At 38.8% G+C, this 18,530-nt stretch overlaps 1 long non-coding RNA gene across 1 annotated transcript in view; it reads left to right on the plus strand.

The window, feature by feature from the left end:
* Positions 1–1,443: 1,443 nt before the first annotated feature.
* LOC129145369 (uncharacterized) overlaps positions 1,444–18,530 on the plus strand; it is a 125,372-nt gene continuing 108,285 nt past the window's right edge. Inside the window, exon 1 of the long non-coding RNA XR_008550895.1 lies at positions 1,444–1,628. This is a non-coding gene — a long non-coding RNA (uncharacterized LOC129145369). The remainder of the gene's footprint in view (positions 1,629–18,530) is intronic.

Here is an 18,530-nt window from a genome sequence, read left to right on the forward strand (position 1 = left end):
TTTTGTCCTAGAATCTGGTACATCTTGTGAATATTTCATGTGAGCCTGAAAAGTGTGTGTATTCAACTGTTGGATGAAGTTGTGTCTGCTATCAATTGTTTTTATTGCATTTACTTGATTGACAGTGTTACTGTATTCAGCTGTGTACTTACTGATTTCTGCCTGTTGGATCTGTCCATTTCTACTACAAGGAGGTTAAAGACTCCAACTACGATAGTGGATTCATCTATTCCTCCTGGTAGTTCTATCACTTTCCACCTCACACAGTTGCCAGACACATGCACTTTTATGATTGTTGTGTTCCTCATAGAGAACTGAACCCTTAATTATTACACATGTCCTTAATAGTTGATAACTTTCCTTAATTCAATGTCTGCTTTGTCTGAAATTAATGCAACTATTTCTGCTTTCTTTTCATTAGTGATAGCATGATTTCTCTATATTCTTTTTTTTATTCTACATGTATTTTTATATTTAAAGTGGGCTTCTTGTAGACAACATACAGTGGAATTGTGTACTTTGATCTACTGACAGTTGCTGTTTTTTAATTGATGCAACTAGACCATTGCTGTTCAAGGTAATTGTTAGTATAGTTGGATTAATATCTACCATATTGTTTCTATTTGTTGCCCTTGTTCCATGCTTATGCTTTTGTCCTCCACTCTTTAGCTGCCTTTGTGGTTTTAACTAAGCATTTTTTATATTAGTCCATTCTCTCTCCTTTTTTTTTTTTTTTTTTTTTTGAGCATATCAGTTATACTATTTTACTCTGTTTTGGTGCTCGCCCTGGAGTTTGCAATGTTCATTTACCATTAATCCAAGTTCACTTTCAAATAACACTACCCTACTTTCTGTGTATTGTTGATACTTTTTAAAAACAGAATAATCCTAATTCCTAGCCCTGTCCCCTCTGGGATCTGTAGCTGGGTGTGTGTGCAGGACCACAGGTGTCGGCACAGATGCTAATGGCAAGAGGGTAAACAAGCCTTATCCCTTCATCACCCTCACTGTGCTCTGTGATCATTCTGCTTATCAGATATGACATATCAGGTAAAAATAAATGGTATAGATACACCTTTAGTAATGTGGTGAAAGGGGAGGGTGACCACTCTAGAGTTCTACGTTTAAGAATCAGTCTTTTAGCAAACTGTGGCCCTTGCACTAGGAGCTCCACAAGTGCTTCTCATTTTCTCTTTCTCCACTTACATGGGGCAGTTTGGCTACAGGGGGCTGGAGTAGGGGCTTTGCTGCCTTCTGCATGGGGATTAGAGCCAGCTGAGTTTGGTTATGTCCCCTCCTCCAGGCCAGTCAGGCTCTGATAACACCCAGCAGGTTCCACTCTGGTTAATTAGTTTCTGCTGAGGGCAGGTCTTGTTGAGGATAAAATGCTCTGGAATATTCCCAGAGGGTTCTTTCCCCCCTTCTCCCTGCTATTTACTGCAGGACTCGGGTTGAGAATGTGAGCAGATCTCACAATATCGCTGGGGGCCTCCTGTAACAGCACCCCCAGGAGCTGAGAACCCTCAGCGCTGCCTGCAATGAGCCTCCAGCAACTGTCAGTAGCAGTTGGGGTTTTCCTACCTGGTGCTGCTCGCCATGGCGTGGTTTCAGCTTCTATCCCTGCTCCGGTAAGTCTCAAATCTCGCTTTTTTTTGTCTCTAACTCTGGGGCAGCCTTTGCCTATGTTCCTCCTCTCTCTTCTGGCCAATACGAGTGAGTTGTGATTACTTTTGCTTGTTGCTTGTTGTTTGGATCCAGTGGTGACTTCCAAGCTTCCTACATGTGGAGCCTATGATACAGAGTTGTTTGTCTGCTTTTTACTCTTTTTCTTGGAAACTACCTGAGGTGGTTCCCGTCTGCCCTGATTTCTACCTCTGTGTTTTTATAGGTCGGTTCGCTGCACACACTGCCTTGAGTCATTGTGTAGATTGCTGTATTGAATGGGAATTTCTCCTGCAAGGGTTCAGGATGTTGAAATTTTACCTTTAAATATTTTTAAGCTCTTTCCAAAAACAAGTTGTTTGTTATTTTTTAAGATCCTCTGTCCCATCCCCGTCAACTATAATGGAGCCTTCATTGAAGACGAGAAGGCGAATTCTCCAATGTTTCCTTTGGCATCTATCTCAGCCTGTTTTTTAGAAGAGTTTTTGCCATTTTTCCATCCTCTCATCACCATTTGAGTCTTTGCCAGCGTAAGGTCCTTGCTCCTGTCTTATCTTTCAGATTAGGTTAAGCCTACATCTTACAGATGTAGTCTATATGCTGTAACATTATTAATTAAGGCCTCTCCTCTCCCTGGCCAAGCTTAAAGTAGTTTAGGATTGTACACTGGCCTACTTGGTTCCTGGAACTATCGTCTTCTCTGAGACTCTTCTGATGAGATGTTTATAGAAACGCAAAGCTGTAAAGTTGGTAAACTTGGTGCCTTGTCACCAGCCCCCTTTGTCACTATTGGGGAGCACTTTTAGCCAGAAGTGGAGGCTTGGTGTCTGATGATGTGATCGGAGCCCTTAGATTCAGCACCTTAAAGTGTAAAGTTTCTTTTTCCGAAATGTTTTAATGAAGTAATTAAATTTTTTTAAAATTAACTTCAGGTGTACATTTTTATAAATCAATATTCGTGTATACTCCATTTTGTTCACAATGAAAGGTCTAATTGCATGGACCTAGAGAGTATAATGCTTGGTGAAGTAAGTCAGAAACAGAGCAACATATGAATTCATGTATGTGGTACATAAAGGAAAAAAAAAGTCAATGAGACAAAACAAAAATAAGCATCTTAGGCTATAAGATAAAATTAGTGGTGTCTAGGAGGACAGGGGAAGAGGTCTGGTGGGTTCGGTGATGGGGTGATTGTACAGTGAAGGATAAAGTAATTTTACGTGGGTCTCAATCACTTGCCTTGAATAAAATTCCCCCACTACATCTCTTGTGTTCATGTGTTTTTAGCCACATTTCTCCTAGTGGTTTATTTCCAAACCCTGTTCATTCTTGAGTACCCCTCAATAGACAACAAGCCTTCAAAAGCCAACTCCAGGCTTCTTGGTCCTCTCTCTTCTTCCCTTTTCATGAAAGCTTCTTGAATATATACTGAGAACTCACAGGACTTCCCCCACTCTGTAGTGCCGATCCGGTGTCTGTGTCCTCCACTCCTTTGAAAGTGCTGAAATCACTAATGCATTTACCAGGATAAGTCCAGTGATTATTTTTCTGATTTTACATTCCTTACAGTTTGTGCTACCTTTAGCACTGGATAGTTTCCCATTCACATACCATGATCTTCCTTTATTCTCTCTGATATTATTCTTCTCTGGTTGCATGGCTGAATATTTACTCTATTCATTATTTCATGGATTTGTTTGCCCAACTTTTTTACATTTTCGAGATTTGTTTTCAAACATTTAATCACTCACCATATCTAAATAGTTACCTCATTTGGACCCATGGCTTAATGTATATGTACTTGCTAAATATTTGAAAATTGAGTGTTCCAGTTTCTGGTAATTGAGAGCTAGTTTGAGATTATTCAGACTAACCATCCCATTGGAAACTATTAAAAATGGCAAAGAAGAAATAAAAACACCTTTCTGTAGCATCAAATTTCTGACAAGCATATAAACAATGCCCAGATAAATTTGAAACATAAACAACACTATGAATGCAGACAGGTAAGCAGAATACAAAATGGTTATTAAGAACTCTACACTTTTATTCAAAGGCATCATCCAGCATAGGGTGCCCAAATCAAATGACAGAGCCATGCAAGGCAGAACCCCAGTGGAGACAGCGCTGGGGGGATCATAGGCTTGAACCAGAAACCATCAGGAACAATCAACACTATGTGCTTTTGCAGCTGAGTTTGCTTTGGGTTCAGGAAAAGACTATTTTTCAAAGGTGTGTTAGAGTTTGGAAGCCCTTCTGTGGCGCCGGTATAACAGTGAGCTCTTGGCTATGTTACCTACAAAAGAGGGAATGTTCCCTTAGCCATCAGATAGACAAAGGGTTTATGTTTCTTCTTATTGGAGTTACACAAAATAAGTTTTAATTTATAGGGTGTTGTATATGTATATCATAAGGCAACCCATATGATAAATAATATAAACATAATATGTATAACTATAAAAATTATATAATACAGAAATGATACAGATAATACATAATACACAAGGAAATCCAATGTTTTTGAATTTTTCACAATATTCAATAAGTAAAGGTTAATTTTAATCCTAATTAGTGATATCAGTGAAACTTCGAGTCATTGTTTACCAACACTCATTTTTGGCTTTTTGAAATAGTTTAATTACATTTGTTTAGTTGAAAGATCACTAGCTTACCTTTCAAAGAGAAGGATTTGTTGTCATGTTATAAAGATGAGAATTAGAACTTTTGGAATCAGCCAATCTCTCTATTTCTCTGCCTAGTTCTGCTTTCTTTATTGACTAACATCTCTCACCTGATTTCTCCTTGTACATTCAGCTGCCACATGTTGTTGATTTTTTTTTTTGTGATGACTTCGCTTTAAGTTTTTATTAAGGAAAATTTCAAATGCACAGAAACTAAAGAAAAATATGTAACAAACACATCTTGCTTCAACAATTTTCAACTTTGCTAATACTTCCTCATATTTATTTCCTTCCCATTTTATATATGTGTGCATCTATTTATTCACTTGTTTACTGCATTAATCAAAAAAATATGTTATAGATGAATCAGGCATTTTTACTTGACATAACTCCCCTGGCGTTCTGAATCTTTGAGAAGCATAGTAGTTCCTTATATCATCTAAAATCCAACTCCTTTAGACCAGCTAGATTACATCAGAGATGCTTCTGAATTTGCTGGCGTTGGCTGGTGGAGTTGTTAATTTGTTGTTTATTTTGCTTCTCTTGTCTCAGTATTTACTGTAAATTCATAGTTAGACCTATATGCTTGGTGTTTAGGGAAGAATTTATATGGATTACAGTGTAATGTTTTAGCATTACATTATTAAGATCATGCTAGCGTCATTATTAAGGGGTTAGCACACATATACCTGTTATTTTCAAGTGGAAATATCCTGATTCTATATTCCTTTATCTCTGTTACTGGAATTCTACACAAAAAGAAATTTACTGCTTTGGCCTATTTTGTACTTTGCATGAATATATAAGGGATAGGGAAAATAAATACTTCACCGTGCTGAGTAGATGAAGTGGTGTCCAATGATACAGATTTTTTGATTTCAATTATTATATGAATTTTTGTACACTTAAGGTACTTAAATCCATCCTAGTCATTGTTACCTCTTTCTGCTTTTTAAATTGTCCACTGGGAGTCCTGTCAAATTATCATCGTCCATCTGTTTTAAACTGCTTGCACTTGCATTGTTGTCCTGCGCAGAACAGCCGAGATTCATCTATTTGCTTTAATGTCTTTTCAATTGTAGATCACAGCGAAAGTTTTAGAGTGAAACTCATGCATGTATCCATTTTTGTATTTCAAATTCTAATGTAATTCATATTTTGCTTAAATTCTTTGATTTTATGCTTGTATTTTTTGGTGGAAGTCTTGATTTTTAACAATATTAGCATACTTTTTATTGGAAGTGTTTTTACAAAATACCAATAACTTTTTTAAAATAACAAAATATTTCACTTTATTTTCTTTGATTTGCGGTTATTGTTATTTATTCTGTTCCCTCGCCCCTCTCCCACCTCAGTCTCTAGGGATTGGCTTATATTTTGCTATTTAACATACATGAAATATTTACTTAGATCCAATGTCAAGGTGAGTAATAAGGTATACTTGCTTTATTTATAATAAGCTTGCTTTACTCAATTTTCTTTCTACTTTATCCATTGGGCTGTCAGTGATAATTTTGGTTATATTTATGTCATCCTCCCATACTGATACTAGATAATTATTCTGGAAAATTAGCAATTTAGGAATAAAATTCTTCCATCATGTTATATATACCTAAATAAATGTCCTAACTAGTAGACAGCTACATGTAAAAATTAAATGACTTTCAGTAAAATGACACGTGGATCCAATCTCTGATAGAGGAAAAAAATATCTAATCATATAATGTCTAAAACAAAACAAACACTGAAACAAAATATTTACTTCAACATAAATGAACAGGTTAAAAGGGAAATATCCTATGAAAGTTTTGCAATAAAGGTAACAAAACTTACAAAAATAAGGTACCATTCTCTATCCTATGAACTTCTCAAAAGTCATCTTATTAGTACTTTAGTGATGGTTTTATAAGTGAAGCAAGTTAGCTTTACAGCAATCAATTAACTTGCTGTTTGGACTATGTGTTTGTGTCCCTGCAAAAGTCATATACAGTGACATATACAGCACTGTGGCTGTGCAGCCGGGACTTTATAGAGGTGATGAAGGTTAAACTTGTCTCAAGGTGGGCTTAGTCTGGCATCACAGAAATCTGGCTCCCTGTCCCTGAGGAGGCCAAACCCCATGCTACCCACTGGCTTCTTCCTTGGGGTGACTTCTTTATGAAGATAGAGTTGGTTCTGTTTGTGTCAGCCAGGGGCTGAGGGAATGAATCTGCAGGGCCCTCTGCCTCCAGAGGTCTTCTGTGACCCCACCAGGCTGCCTGACTCCCCAGTGGACTCACATGAGCCTTGGTGAGGGGTCATGAGCTCCAGCAAATGTGATTTGCAGGTTCTGCTCCTTCCATGAGAAAGCTCTCCTTCCTGTTTGAGTCTTTGCAGCTAGCTCCACAAGTCTGAATATTAGGAAGAGAGACTTGAGGGGCTGATGTGTGCCCAGGTCGTGGCTGTGGTTCTGTCAGGTCTCAGAGGATAAGTCACTTTCTAAATAAATGTGTGTATACGCATATATGTATGCATGCATATACCTACATATCTAAACCCATGATTCAATATTATTTTTAATTATAATTATTTGGCGTAATTGCATAGATGATACATATATATATACGTGTGTGTGTGTATATATATATCTCTCCATACTTACATACTCTTGCATGTACTCCTGTGCTGCCCTAGGGTTGAAAAAACTAAATGTGAACTAGGAGACAAGTCAGCTGATTGTCTGATTTCAAATTCCATGCTCTTTCCTAGTGTAAAGCATGTATTAAACACATGAAATGCTGCAGACAGTAAATAGATACAGCAAAATAACATTTCATGAATAGTTACAGATGAAATGTGACCAGGGATCCATGTATTTGAGTGGGCTTGCATGCTACCTCATTAGTAACAAAGAATTAAACTAGATGATATTTGGTGCAGCCAGTTGAGCGCAATGCTGTGAAGCTGTCCACAGCCTCTGCAGCGCCGGTTTGATCCCGGCTGGCCAGGGAGTAACCCACATGGCACCACAGACCTCTCTTGCCTTGCCTACTCCTCCCCTGTCTTCGGTCAGTCTGCCTGTTCTGCTCCTCACTCTGACTCTGGTGAATGCTCTCACCCTCCCGCACCTCTGGCCTGTACCCCAGCTTTTATATAAATAAATCTTAAAAAAAAAAACAAAATGATCTTTTTTCTTAACATAGTCAATTGAAAGCACATCATCCTCACAATGCTGTCAATTATTGACCTCTGAAATGGTTTTTAAAATTATTTTATTGAGGTAACATTGAATTGCTTTTTCAAATTGGGAATCCACTTTTAAGTATCTTCCTATGGAGAGTTATTTTGCTTCAGACACCCAACAATGAGGAAGAATAATAGCACATTGTTAATTACTGGTTAAATTATAAACATCTTTTCCCAGACTTGATGATTACCTACCTGAAGTTAAAATCATATTTTAACGACTTGAGATCATAGGAAAATAATAAGATTGGGCAACCCATGTGAAACAAACGAGCACTTATTCTCTTATTATTCCTAACACTACAACAAAATAAGGAATTAGATTGCAAAATTAATTTCATGCATCATAATTTAAGCATTAAATACAGTATTTTCCATTTAGTGTTCTTGGCTACCTACAGTTGTTTTTATTTATTGAAGGCAATAAGCATATGGAGAGATATTTTTATGTTTGGTCTTTCTGATTAGAATTAGAGTTGATAAAAAGAAGGATCTATAGATCTGTCTATTGATAGTTCTATCTATATATACCTACATATATGTGTATATAAAACATAAATCCCTCTTAGAGATCTATAACTCCTACAGTGTGATCTAGCAGTTTGATGTGCTGTGTGCATTTTTTATTTATTTTTATTTTTTTCCATATATTCAATTTTTTATTTACTTTATTGTGGACCAGGCAAAAATGAACAAAAGCAGACGTAGTTCCTATTCTCAAGACATTGAAAGATAGATTTTCATCAAATAATCACACACATTCAAGCATAACTACATGTTGAGATAAGTGATCTGGAAAAAGGAACATTTGCATAATTTTGGCCTAGGACTTTAGGGACAACTTCCCTGAGGAAACAGTATTTCACCTGAGACCTGAAAGATGTGTAGGAGCTAACAAATTGAAGATGAGACTAGGATGCATAATTTTACAGATGGTGGAAGCAACATATACAAAGTCTTTGTGGCCATAAGGGTGTGTGCATTTTTTAAAAAACTGCTATTGAGGTAACTTTAGTTTTCACGTCTTTTGCTGTTTTAGAAGTAGAACATCTCCCCCTTCAGGTGGAGTTACCCACAGCACCCATAGTCCTTCACCATCATCCACTGCTCTCCCTCTCCACTTTGCTATCCCTCTCTGGATGCCTCAGGTCTGTAGTCGGCCTTCAAGTGTTAGTTTTTAAGTTTGTCTTTATTTGACCCTTTGTTTGGTTTCTCTGTATCTCACATGTAAGTGATGATACCAGTATTCAGCTTTCTCCTTTTGACTTATTTCACTGAGCATACCCCCTCCAGCACAGATTTTCTCTGGGAATTAGGTTTCAAACCTTGCTTCATCTAACATATAGTTTCTTCTAGAATGTCTTAATCCCTGCTTGATTCACCAACCCCTTTAAGAATTTGAGAACATCTTAGTCTTGCATACACCAAACTCTTGTCTTGCCATGAACAATGTATGGCTCTTGCGTGAACAGTGAATGGCTCTTGCATGCACTTACCTGCACTGGATGTATTTGTGGATGACATAGTTGTATACCCTAATATAGTGTTAGTGATGTTCTGAGTTGAACTGACTCTCATACAGATCACCCCAAAGAGGAGTTTGTGTGTGGGATCTCATTTATTGATTGTATCAGTTGAGATGATGGCTTACATTGCAGGAAAGAAAAGCCAATTTTCTTCCCTTAAAAACTGCTACAGGGAAGTTGTCTTACATGTGTACACTCTTCATTCAAAGGTACCTGGACTTTATTGCAAGACTATAAACACACGCTACAATAGAACAGCTAGAGAGTGGAGAGGTGCTGGAAGGAAGAGGCTCACAGCTCTTAAATGGTCCTGCACAGAAATGAAAAATGTCACTTTTCCTATATTACTGGCCAAAGCCAATGTGTCAACATGTCCAATTTTAAGAAGTTTAATGACCAACACTCACAGTGACCCATGAGAGAACAAAGAAAAAGACAAAAAACAGTGGTTTGCTGAAACATAACTTCTACACAGATTAGCTGTACCTATTTAGAAAATAGTAATATCTTAGGCAATTAGCTACAACACAAAAGTAAATTACGAACATTGGCATAATATTTTTAAATCAGTCAATAATGATGAAGCTATAGCAATATTTTTCTTTGGCATAGAAGAACTGGGGTGGAGGCCAGAGGTGTGGGGGTGGCATGAGAGGGGGAGCAGAAAAGGCAGATCTACTGAAATACACTGCTGAGGGGAGCACCGGGTAAGACAGGATAGGTCTGCTGCGCCATGTGGGTCAGCTCCTTGGCTGGGGATCGAACTCAGGCCGTAGAGGTCATAGTGCTGAGACTGAACTTTTAGGTCATCAGGGAGGCCCCCAGCAATGCAACATTTAGTGTCTAGAGACTGTGCAACCCGATAATAGGTTAAAATGAACATCACCACCCCCAAATCGAAAGGTCCAAGAATATTTAACCTACAGAAGATTACACTGAGGGAAAAGATTTCTTACCAAACACATGGGCATCAAAACTTATCTTGAGTAGCTTAACATCATACAATTAAAGCTGACAAATAGAAATTACATTCATCAAAGTAAGAAGATACCCCACAAAAGCATGGGCTATCTTAAAAAAGAATGTTCCAGGGTGTTGAAGCAGAGCCCTCTTAATCAAGGAGAACAGGAGGGATTCTTACACCAGGTGACAGAGTGAACTTGAAAGTCTCCTTCAACTCTAAATGAGGCAGCCTGCGCCTATGTCATCATATTATTTTCCACTCTGTATACTGGCGTGAATGGTTTCATTTAACGTAAAACCTTTCATCCTAACAACGTCTTGTAAAAGTCAATCTTTTCCCTTCGCTCAATGGATAGTTGTTAGTATTTATTCAGCTGAAGTTCTGTTTTCTCCCTTTCATTTCCTCTCAATCCTCTTCCTGCCTAGATCATCTGTCATTTCTTTTTCCAAAGGAAAACATATTTTCATTTTACAGATTGAAAGATGGGCTATCACTGGACTATTGAAAGTGAAAAAGACACAGACGGTTTAATAGCTGTTTCTAGCCTAGAGAAAGGGCTTGGTATTCTCCTTCTCCCTAAAGATGTTTCATTCACTTAACGGACTTGATATTGTATATATATTTCATCTGAGGCGGAATTGGAAGGGCCAAGGAGACGGAGGAGGAACGTGAGCACCGCTCATCCATCTTCCCTTGCGCTTCTTTCTCTGAGCCTGTCAGAGGCTGCAGGGAAAGAGGAGACGAAGCTCTCGTGTGACAAATAGGCCCCATGATTATTTTGAACAAGTCCCAAAAAAGTAGGACAAAATATTTTAATGTTTTCCTCATCTCCTTCATCTCTCACTCAACAGAGATTTGCTGTCATTTATAAAGGTCAGTAGGCCTGTGAGGAGTCAGGCAGAGAAAAAAGTTTGGTCCATCCCTCAAGTCGACTTTTAAACAGTGACACTCTGGAGAGACTGTAAAATAAGAGCAGGGAATGAGAGAGTGTCCCGCGCCATCTCAGGGAATAGATTTTACTAGGCCACCCGTAGTTTTCTGTCTCTTTGGTGTTGCTGCGAGCGCCAGGTAATAGAGCATTTCCACGAGGCCGCGATGGGAATATGAAAAGCACATTTTCTCCTGTGTCTCTAGAAATAATTTGGCTTTGGATGTGAAATCTGAAAAAAAAGTTCACCCAAGATACTCTGGTGCTTAATACACACACTGAGTGATTTAGTAACTTTTTTCCTCCTCTGGGGAGGCATTTTGAAGTCACAGGCTCCTCAACCTGTAAATGGCACTAGAGCCCCCGGGAAGAAAAGATGGGCAGACGTGAGTACCTGTGGCCACTTAGCTGGTCGCTGTGGTCTTGAAAATGGACATCACAAATGCCCAAATCCTGAAGGATTTGTGCTAATTGAAGAACTTTGAGGACAAATATTGGATGTGGGGCCTTCAGTTTACTCCCAAGATAAGCCCAGACTGTGATTTTACTGGGAAACTTGTCACTATACATTTATATGTGACAACATGATGCAGCAGTGACACAAAGAAGGAGCTGGTGATGGTTTGAATCCTGCTGCATGACAGGCACTGCTGTCGGGGGTGGGGCCAGAAAACCCTGCAGAGCTGTGGAGCCAGGATTATTGCTTAGTCCTCGTCCTGCTTCATGTAGCAGCACTGAAACAATTCTGTCCTTCTCTTTCTTTTTTCCCCCTAAGATTTTTTTTTTGTTTATTTATGCACACAAGAACTGGGGTGCAGGCCAGAGGTGCTGGGGGAGTGAGAGGATTCACCAGAGACAGAGTGGGGAGCAGAACAGGCAGATCCACTGAAATCCACTGCTGAGGGGAGCAGTGGGCGAGACAGGAGAGGTCTGCTGCGCCATGTGGGTAGCTCCCTGGCTGGGGATGGAACTCATGCCACAGTGGCTTCATAGTGCTGAGACTTAACCTCTGCACCCCCAGGAAGGCCCTCTGTGCTTTTCCTTCAGAGAAGCTTTCAGTCGGTTCCAATGCATCTTCTTTACACTCCTTATTTCTGTAGCTTCTCTTTCTCAGTCCCCTTTGCTGGGTCTTCCTTGGCACGTCTGCACGCTCACAGGGTGGGTTCTGGAATCTCCCTGTCTTTGTTGAGTCCTCGATGATCTCAGGTCAACACTGACAACTCACTAATGGTCTTGACAAGGCACTAATTGTCTTCAAACAGCGCCACCATCTTCACGTCCACTCTCAGACCAACCTGACAGTCCTCACTGGGGATGAATAATGGGAATATTTAAGGAGAAATAATTTCCAAACAGCATTTGTGATCGCCCCAGCATAATTTCTTTCTTTTTTTTTCCAGTCCCCCGCTCTGTTTAAATTGGCTCTTTAGTCTACTAGTTTCTTTAGTAAAATTCTTGAGATCATCTTCGAAGTTTTTCTTTCTCTACTCCCTACTCTAAACCAATCCCTCTGAAAGCACTGTCAGCTCTGCCTTCAGACCACAGTGAGCCCCTCCATCGACTTCCACCCAGCACCGCCATGTCTTCCAGCCTCTGTCTCTCCTGCCTGCTCATCTCCAAGGCTCAATTCCTCAGGTTATAGATGAGTTCATGTGTGAATCGCCTCCTCAGTAAATCATCGGTCATGGTCCTCTTTCCTCAGTGGAGCGCTGTGGATCAAACTTGACAATGTTTAAAGGTGCAAATGCTTTTCTGTTGTCTCCACTGATAGCAAACAATCCTGGCCCTGGTAGGCTCCCAGAACATCCCAAATGTATGAGTGATTTCCTCAATGAGCACATGGATGGGTAACGTTAGCAGCCAATACATAATGTGCACCCTGTATTCCTAGTGGAGGAAACGAAAAATAGGTAAGCAAGAAATAAGTAAAACAATTAATTACAGGTGATAATAGGGACAGTGAATGAGATGCAAAGCAGAAGTAGGAATAGCTGGAGGAGGCATTATTCCCATGACTCCCCCATGCCCCCAGCACACACAATTTGAATAAAATTAAATAGATACAAGTGGCCTGATGCCCAAGGGCTGGACTTGCATGATGCCTCTGGGTTGCCACCTAGGACCTCCCAAACCAGGTGCAGGGCAAATTCCCAGGTACTCTCAGGTGTCCCAGGCTGCACACAGCTGCTCCTGGTGCCCAGCAGCATCTGCAGAGTGGCATGTGAAGAGTGTGCCTTGCTGAAGCCTGGGAGAGGCACACAGAGGTGGACAAGGGACTCAGGGGAACAGGTTGGCAGTGCCCATCCGCACAGGCAAACTTGTCAGCAAGAATCCTTTAAATACACTCCTCAGATAATCCTACTCTCTGGGCCAGATAGTTCTGCATTATTATGACTGTCATATCATGTAGACCATCCTTGAAATTTCATCTCTTACACAAGATTTCAAACACTGATCCAGATATTTAATCTGATCATAAAATGAAAGTGTCCCTTTGCCAATTGAAGTATCATTATTGCTTTTCTGCATTGCAAATCAAAATTGGCCAAAAACTACAGGTGCATATTCAAAGATGTTTTATCTACTGGTTGTAAATATTTTGTGGTGTTTCACAGACTTGTGGACTGTCTTCATTTTCACTTCACCTTACATTATAAAATACATATTTACTAAAATTCAGGTATTGATCAGTAAAATTTATTTTAATGCAAGTCATTTTAGTCTTAAGATGTAAGTTTTGCCTCTCTAAAGATATGGGTGTTTTCTTTTTAAACAGTATAATTGGGTTTAAAGGAAATTATGAATCTCTTGGCCAATGCTGCCTTAAGCAATCTCTCAAAGGTATTTCTTGAGTCTTATTACAAGGTACATTGATGAAAATTTAGAAATCATAACAAAATTGTTTTTATTTTCATCTTCATTCATATGGCAGTGTGAGACTTATATCTTAGGTAAGTCCCTGAAAATCTGAGTCTTAGTTTCCACATTTATATACCAGAGATAGGTACATCAGTGTAGAATGATTGTGAACATCATCTATTCAGAGCACATATTACAGTGCCTGAGACTATAATATGTCACAAATGATCTTTCTATCATGACAAGCTGCATTGGTAGCAGCAGGAAGGCTAGTAATAATGATGTGGTTATGGTGTTTTTTCTTTGTTCATTCAGTGATGGCTTTTTAACTTTGTTCTACTTTTTTATCTTTTGCAATGCAACTATAGCTAATAATTGTACATTTGAAATTTGTCAAAAATAAATGGTTTAATATTGTACCATTGGTTTACAACCTTGTTACCATTTTGGAAGTGTAGGATCTCTCCTTTCAGGTATATCCTCCAGAGCACCCTAACTGGCAAGGTCCCCACAGTCTTTGACCCTTTGTTTGGTTTCTCTGTCTTCTACATATGAGTGACAGCAGCTGACACTTATCTTTTTCCTTCTGGCTTATTTTTCTGAGCATAATCCCTCCGTACTCCATCCAAGTTGCTGCAAATGGTATAGCTTGTTTGATGGTGTTACGGGTTTTCATTTTTTATTTATATTTATTTTCATGGGAAGTTGTGGAAATTGCATGAAGCCAATATTACCAAATCAATTTGAAATCAGAGGTTACATTTGTTTTTATTTTACAATATGATTCAAGCAATTCATAGAAAGCTAGCAAATTAGCTCAAGTTTGGAAACCAAATTTAAAAAGGGATAGGAAAATCAGATACATTTCTATTTCTTTTTCTGTATAAAATTCTTTACTTTTTTAAAAATTAAGGAAAAGATTAAGGAAAAAATTAAGGAAAAGATGTTAAGGAAAAGATTACTTCACTGGTGCTGACCACAAGACCCCATGCTCACCACTTAGGACTACATTTCTGGGGTAGGTGAGAGTGCAGGGGGCTTGCAACTGCAGTTAGGTTAGGTATTAAGTCTTGGGGGACACAGAACAAAACCTCCAATTTGGACCTTTTATTTTCAGCAGCACTTTATAGAAGTGAATTCAGTCAATATATAATTATTATCATTTCTACCAATTCATGAGCAAAATCATTTCTATTGCCTTTTATCATCTCTCTGTCATCCTTCCTCCCTAGTTTCCATTTTTCCTATTTTAGCTTCCTTCTTTTCCTCTCCTGTGTGCCCCACTATGATTTTTAACCCTGCTTTACTCTTTGGTATTCGGTTTAATGGGGAAATGCTAAACCATTAAATGGTCAGCTTGTATACCATGTGCCCCCAAATCCATGAGCTCCTTAATGGGACCAAAGCTCTCCCTGGGGTAGAAACCAGATTAGAAACCTGCACTATCCCAGGGTAAATCTTAGCCTTGCGTTACCTTTGCACAATCACACTAATTCCATTCACACATGGTCATTACTCATTGTGCCCAACAATCCTGGGACACAATCATCATCTTCACTATTAAATGTGTTGCTATATGGCAGAAGAGAAAGTAGACACCAGGGCTAACAAGAAGCAGGTTTATTGCTCCTGTGGTTTATTGCACCTGTGGATGCAGATATGCACCCAAAGGTTGAGCCCTGTTTATGGGGAGTCAGGGGTTTCTATATACTTTCATTTTCTACAAGGTTCCAGGTGGGTTTGCACTGGCAGCTGTGCATGGTCAGATATGACGTGGCTACATACCAAGAGGTGAGTCATATGGTTGCACACCAAGGAGTGAGTAAAGGGTCAGTAGTCATGGGACGCCCCCAGGTCCATTCTGCCTCATGGCGGTACATGGTCTAACATAAAACGAGATTCGTACCAGGAACTAAGTTGCATACCAGAAGAAGCAAAAGAGCAAAAGGTTGTTACTAAAACCTCCCAGGCTGCTTGTCACCATGCTTCCCAGGTCATCATGCTTCATTCTAAATTGTTTTCATTGGCAGTTGCTGACTTTGGCTCATGAAAACCCACTGTAACAGATTTTCACATTAAAACGTAGAAATAAGCAGACAACAAGACAACATTTTGAAGATTTGACCATTAAATCGGAGGCTCAGGGAAAAGGATTCAGGCAATGTATTTTGTAAAGCTCTTAGGTAATTGCAGTGGGCAGCCATCTTGACAGTCTCTGAACTGGATTGTGTTCCATCCTTCACTCCTCTACCCCTTACTGCCCCATTAAGGGGTGACTGATTAGTGAGTTTCTGACAAGAAACTGAGTTAGTGCCTTCATTTTCTTCTCTTTCAGTCTAGTCTGTTTTCTAAGATGGGTGCTCTGCTGTGTGATCTTAGGCTAGTAAAAGACAAGAGAACTGTTCCTGGGGGATGAGCAGCTCCATCTAATGGAGGAGTGAATTATCAGCATATATAATCACATCTATCAGTGGCAAACCATTGATTACCATCTTCTTTACATCTCTGGATATCCGTAACCCAGATTCCAATTGGAGGAATAGAGACAGATTTTCTTTAATCTGATACAAGTCTAGTAATAATCATTTTGTAATTCATTGAGATACAGGCAATTTAATAAATCAATTAATATTAAAGATAATTTACATACCATATTAGACATTAATATTAACTATTATCTCTTTAAGGAACTGCCATTTTTAACATTCACTTTCCTCTGTGCTTTCTTTTTAAAAATCTCATCTACTGTTTTTATTCCTGCTAGATGATTTGATTCTTCTTTCTTAGATATTCCAGAAGTACTGTATCTCTGTAATCTATCAACAGCTTTTAGTTTTCCTATATTGAAATAATTCATGTATGTAAGCACAGCATGTAATAAAAAATCCCAATAACCCTGATCTAGTAGGTAAATTTAGTCCTAGAACAGGGAGGGAGCTAGTTTAGTCCTGTCATTTGTATTCTGCATTCAGGGTTTATCCTTCCCCTCTCAGGAGAGAGGAAGCTACAATTATATGATGGACAATGAAAGTTTCAAACTATATTAGATCATCAGTAATTGAATGTGCTTCAGAAATTTTGGCATCTGCCTATGTTATAGAGCAGCCCTGATATTAAACGGGTTCCTGGCTGTGGGTCCTCACCCGCGCGCTTTAAAGGGACTTATGAATACTCTACTACAGACACACACAAAAGGTTAATAAAAGGTTTCTTTACAAGAGAAAAGGAAATAAGGAAAATGGACAACTCAGGGAGAAAATAGGGAAATAAAGTCTTTAATGCATCCTACCCGATCCTATGACCTGGAAACCCAAAGTCACTCTCAGAGCTGGCCGGACGCTGCGAGCTGGCGGAGAGCCAAAAATGGGGGATCTCCAAAGCCCATGTGTCTGCCTTTTATATCCACCTGGCTGCTGAACCCCACCCTCAGGTCCCAGCCACCTTCCCTTTGGTGGTGATGGGATTTGGAGTTCCCAGTGTCTTTGACTTTGACCTGGGGTGGGGGTGGAGTCCACAAAGCCTATATGGAATTAGCTTTGGGACATCCTTTTCCCCCTAACACCTATACCATCCTTAGAGTTGCTCCCTAGTAAGAAAGTTGGTGTAAACCAATGTAATTCAGTTATAAAAAGGAGAGTTTTGATATGGGGTATTTGAGGGCAGCGATGTTAAAAAAATATTTCATATTTATACTCAAGGCAATTTAATAAATCAATTAATATTAAAGATAATTTACATAGACAAGACTTAACACTCAACTACTACCTTAGTAGTTTGGACTTATTACAGTACAAGTCAAAGACATTATAATTAACACAGCAAAACTGGAAAAATAGCTGGCAATGGAAAGTAAACTTTTGGATGTCGCTTCATCTTCTTGTAAACATGAGGTCAAAATGAAGCAGGGCCCTTTTAAAAAGAGTTTGTATTAAAGGTTGATGCCCACAAAATAAAATATTCATTTTATTTTATAAAAAGAGAAATGCATATTCATAACAAATTAGGAGGGGAAGTCTAGAAGTCAGATATTCAAATGACTCTTTTCATTGGAAACTCCCTGAGGCTATTATGATTGATTATCCTAATTTCCTTTTGAAAGAAAATGTCAGGCATAGATGCTTAACAGTCTTTGAGCTTTAAGTGTTTTGAGGGATCAGTGACCATAGTTCGAATAGAATCTTTAGTTTGCAGTAGAAAAACAGGTTCCAACTAGCTGCATTCTCTTTTTACCACATACATCAGAAAATATTATAGGAAAATTACTTATTGAAAACTTCAATAATTTAAACTAAAGTGTCTGTAGATAGGACCCATAGGCTTGGTGATTGTAGGGGAAGAATGGACAGGATGGAGAAGTGAATTCTCTGCAGATTTTTGTACAATCATAATAGGAAGAGATTGGCAACACTAAGTACTTACTGGAAATCGTTTGCTATCCATAAATTGTAAATATTAAGGATAATTAAATAACAAATAACAAAGAAAATAGCTTTGTTTCTTATTAATACTGTAACATTATCATAAGCTTACAGCAGCAAGTATATATTACAGCTTTGGAGGTTATATGCCAGAAATCAAGATGCTGGCATGTTGACGTTTCTTCTGGAAGCTTCAGGAAAAATGTTTCTTTGTCATTTCCAGGTTAAACAGATCATACAAATTCCTTGGCTTTCAGACTCTTGCAT

The sequence above is a fragment of the Talpa occidentalis genome, unplaced genomic scaffold (genome assembly GCF_014898055.3).
Source record: "Talpa occidentalis isolate TD23 unplaced genomic scaffold, MPIMG_talOcc4v2.1, whole genome shotgun sequence".
NCBI lineage: Eukaryota > Metazoa > Chordata > Mammalia > Eulipotyphla > Talpidae > Talpa > Talpa occidentalis.